The sequence below is a fragment of the Rana temporaria genome, chromosome 12 (genome assembly GCF_905171775.1).
Source record: "Rana temporaria chromosome 12, aRanTem1.1, whole genome shotgun sequence".
NCBI lineage: Eukaryota > Metazoa > Chordata > Amphibia > Anura > Ranidae > Rana > Rana temporaria.
In genome coordinates, this window is record NC_053500.1 from 122224794 (window position 1) to 122229328 (window position 4535).

General features: G+C 45.7%; 1 protein-coding gene across 2 annotated transcripts in view; it reads left to right on the plus strand.

The window, feature by feature from the left end:
- The first annotated feature begins 2901 nt into the window (after positions 1 to 2901).
- SLC32A1 (solute carrier family 32 member 1) overlaps positions 2902 to 4535 on the plus strand; it is a 43652-nt gene continuing 42018 nt past the window's right edge. The window contains exon 1 of one of the 2 annotated variants that reach the window (XM_040330456.1): positions 2902 to 3026. The gene's annotated coding sequence lies outside the window, so the exon portion shown is untranslated. The remainder of the gene's footprint in view (positions 3027 to 4535) is intronic. The other variant, XM_040330457.1, reaches the window with a different exon arrangement.

Sequence of the window (4535 nt, forward strand, 5' to 3'; positions counted from 1 at the left end):
ACTGATTGGCAGCACTGATGGGCACTGATATGTAGTGCTGATGAGCTGATTATCCGTGTACAGTTGTGCTCATAAGTTTACATACCCTGGCAGAATTTATGATTTCTTGGCCTTTTTTTCAGAGAATATGAATGATAACACAAATACTTTTCTTTCACTCATGGTTAGTGTTTGGCTAAAGCCATTTATTATCAATCAACCGTGTTTACTCATTTTAATTTATAATGGCAACAGAAACTACCCAAACTACCATGATCGAAAGTTTACATACCCTGGTGCTTTTGGCCTGATAACATGCACACAAGTTGACACAAAGGGGTTTGAATGGCTATTAACCACTTGGGATCCGCCCTATGGACGAAAGGCGTCCACAGCGCGGCTCTCAAGTGCCGAGTGGACGTCTTTGGACGTCCTGTTGTTGTCATTCCCCGTGCGTGTCGCTGGGGGCGCGCAGCTGAGAAACAACGTGCCCGGCGCATCGCTGGAAAGCCGATGCGCGTGCCTGGCGGCCGCGATGTCCGCCAGATGCCCGCGATCGGCGGTGACAGCAGGGACGTGGAGCTCTGTGTGTAAACACAGAGCTCCACGTACTGTCAGGGAGAGAGGAGACCAATCTGTGTCCCTTGTACATAGGGACTCAGCATCGGTCACCTCCCCCAGTCAGTCCCCTCCCCCCACACAGTTAGAACACACCCAGGATACACATTTAACCCCTTCCTCACCCCCTAGTGTTAACCCCTTCACTGCCAGTCACATTTATACAGTAATTAGTGCATTTTTATAGCACTGATCGCTGTATAAATGTGAATGGTTCCAAAATTGTGTCAAAAGTGTCCGATACGTCCGCCGAAATATCGCAGGCCTGACAAAAAAATTGCAGATCGCCGCCATTACTAGTAAAAAAATAAAAAAAATAAAAAATCATAAATCTATCCCCTATTTTGTAGGCGCTATTTATTTTGCGCAAACTAATCAATAAACTCTTATTGCGATTTTTTCAACAAAAATATGTAGAAGAATACGTATCGGCCTAAACCGAGGGAATTTTTTTTTTTTTAAATTGGGATATTATTATAACAAAAAGTAAACAATATTGAGGTTTTTTTTCAAACTTTTCTGTATTTTTATGTTTATAGCGCAAAAAATAAAAATCGCAGAGATGATCAAATACCACCAAAAGAAAGCTCTATGTGTGGGGAAAAAATGATAAAAAAATAATTTGGGTACAGTGTTGTATGACCGCGCAATTGTCATTCAAAATGCGTCAGCGCTGAAAGCTGAAAATTGGTCTGGGCACGAAGGGGGTTTAAGTGCCCAGTAATGAAGTGGTTAAAGGTAACCATCCTCACCTGTGATCTGTTTGCCTGTAATTAGTGTGTGTGTATCAGGCTGAGTTCACACTGGTACGACAAACGCTCTGACGTTGGGAGCTCATGTCGCATGACGTGTGAAAAACAATGTTTCCCTATGGGATGATGCCATCCAGTGACCCCCCTCCCCTTATGACGTCACTGTCCCATCATGCCCAGGCGGTGATGTCATAAGGGGGCGGGGGTCACCGGATTACATCATCCGTGAACACGCCCCATGCCTACATAAGGTGCACGCGGCATTACAGCGGGAGAGAGTGACTCTTCAACATCGGAAGAAGAGCAGAGAGAAGACCGGGCAAGAGCTAGCAAAAGAGTGGGCAAAAGAGCAGAAGATAGTGGAGGCGACCCGGCAGAAGATACCGGACAGCGGGAAAAGAACCGGAGAGCGGGGAGAAGAGAGCGGAGACGTTAGAAGAGACCCCCAAAGTCAGAAGAGACCCCCGGAACTGCCTAATAAATTACTTTAAAAACCTGTGTAGTGTGTTTTTTTTATTGACACCTTTTTTCAGGTGAATGGGTAGGGGGGTATAATGTACCACATACTCATTCACATAGGGTGGGGGGCAGTGCCGATCCTGACCTCCCTGGGGCCCTAAGCAAAATGACATGGCACATTAAAAATGAGAAGTGGGGGGCGCTGACGACAGTGACATGTCACATTAATGAAAGTTGAGAAGCGGGGGGAGGGGGTGTTCTGCTGTCAGAAATGACATCTTACATTAAATTGAGAAGCGTAGGGTGCTGACTTCTTACCTCTTCTCCCATGCAGCCAGCGAGTTGAGAAGCGGAGTGAGGGGCCGAAAATTACTTCTCACCAGGCGGGGCCTCTAGTAATTTGGGGGGCGCTTTGCGGGGCCCTAAGCGGCTTGCATAGTGAGCTTATAGGGCGGATCGGCCCTGGTGGGGGGCCGGGATCTGGGGGCCCTCTTATTAAAGGGGGGTCCCAGATTCTGATAGGCCCCTTGCCTGCAGACTCCGACAATCAACAGCCAGGGTTGTCGGGAAGAGGCCCTTGTCCTCATCAACATGGGGACAGGGTGCTTTGGGGGGGGGGGGGGGAGGCGCAGGGCTTTTCTGGAGTACAGGCTCACTCTGTAGTACAGGGAGCACTGAGCAACCAATCAGGTTTGAGCTTAGTATGGATGATTTTTGATTTATTTCCTTGTATGGGGGATCATCACCCTTTGCAGACTGATGGTTATTAAATATCTTTATCTAGATATCCATCTGCAATCATTCTGCAGCCTCCTACCCCAAGCAATCATTTAATTTTATATAATGTGTCTATGTCTCCAAACAGAAGATAAATTGCTGATTATGACAACAATAAATGATAGTGTGTTGTGCAGAGAGAGCTGGGAGCCAATATTGTGGGACTCGGAGATAAGAGTGTGTGATATCAGAGATGGTAGTTGGGAAGTCCGGCGTTATCCCCCATATACAATGCTGGGGAGATGGAGGGAGGTGGGGAGAGGCGGCGCTGCCTACAAACCGGAGCTGCACCTGCTCCATATAAGTAGCGGCGGAGCCAGACCCGGCTGTGAGAAGGGTGCGATGGAAGCTGCCCGGCAGGAGGAGCTGTGCTCTGTGCAGCCTGACACTGCCCTGGTGCCAGTAACCGCATGTACAGATCATGGACCACAGAGGTACTAGGTAAAGGCATCACTCATCTCTTCTTCCCACTACTCACCCGACAATATCCCGACAATATCCTTCATTACTCGTCATTTATCCTTCTTCATGCATTTCCTGATTGTCTCACTCTTTTCCAAAGCTTCGTAATGTGCCTTTTAGTTGTGTTACTTGTACGTGTGTGTCTGGTAGTCTTACATCGTATAATTTATGGTATAGCTGAGTGCTGCCTGTGTACCTCGCACCTCATGTTCTCTTTTCAACTATTGTACCCTTATCTCTATTCCTTCTTTCCTTCTCCTTCTTTCTTTTTTTTATTAAATCCTCTTTTCTACTTTCTTCTCTTTTTCTTCCCTCTGCTTTCCTTCTCATCTTTTTCTTTTCAATGCTTTACCTTTCTTTATATTCCTCTCCAGTACTTTCTTCTCTTTTCCTATTCTCTCCTTCCTTCCACTTTCTTCTACTCTCCTTTCTTCTACCCCCCCCCCCCTTTAATCTCTTTGCACTTGCTCTCCTTCTTTACTTTCTCTCTTTTGTCGTTGCTTTCCCCCTCTATTCCTTTTCTCCTCCTATCCTCTCCAGACAGTACATTATTTGCATGTTCAGTCTTCTACTTCTCTTTTCCTTTCATCTCTTGTCCTCTCCTAGTCGTATTCTCTCATCTCCTCTTCTGTGCTTTCATCTCCCATTCTATTCTATCCTATCATGTGCTCTCTACATTTTCTTCTCTACTCTTGTCCTCCCTTCTCCCATCATGTCTTCTCTACTCTTGTCCTCCCTTCTCCCATCATGTCTTCTCTACTCTTGTCCTCCCTTCTCCCATCATGTCTTCTCTACTCTTGTCCTCCCTTCTCCAATCATTTCTTCTCTACTCTTGTCCTCATTTCTCCCATCATTTCTTCTCTACTCTTGTCCTCTCTTCTCCCATCATTTCTTCTCTACTCTTGTCCTACCTTCTCCCATCATGTCTTCTCTACTCTTGTCCTCCCTTCTCCCATCATGTCTTCTCTACTCTTGTCCTCCCTTCTCCAATCATTTCTTCTCCACTCTTGTCCTCATTTCTCCCATCATTTCTTCTCTACTCTTGTCCTCTCTTCTCCCATCATTTCTTCTCTACTCTTGTCCTACCTTCTCCCATCATTTCTTCTCTACTCTTGTCCTCCTTTCGCCTATCATTTCTTCTCTAGTCTTATCCTCCCTTCTCCCATCATTTCTTCTCTACTCTTGACCTCCTTTCTCCCATCATTTCTTCTCTACTCTTGTCCTCTAATCTCCTATCATTTCTTCTCTACTCTTGTCCTCCCTTCTCCCATCATTTCTTCTCTACTCTTGTCCTACCTTCTCCTATCATTTCTACTGTACTCTTGTCCTCTCTTCTCCTATAATTTCTTCTCTACTCTTGTCCTACCTTTTCCTACGGTATCATTTCTTCTCTATACTCTTGTCCTCTCTTGTCCTATTATTTTGTCTCTACTCTTGTCCTACATTTTCCTATCATTTCTTCTCTACTCTTGTCCTACCTTTTCCCAT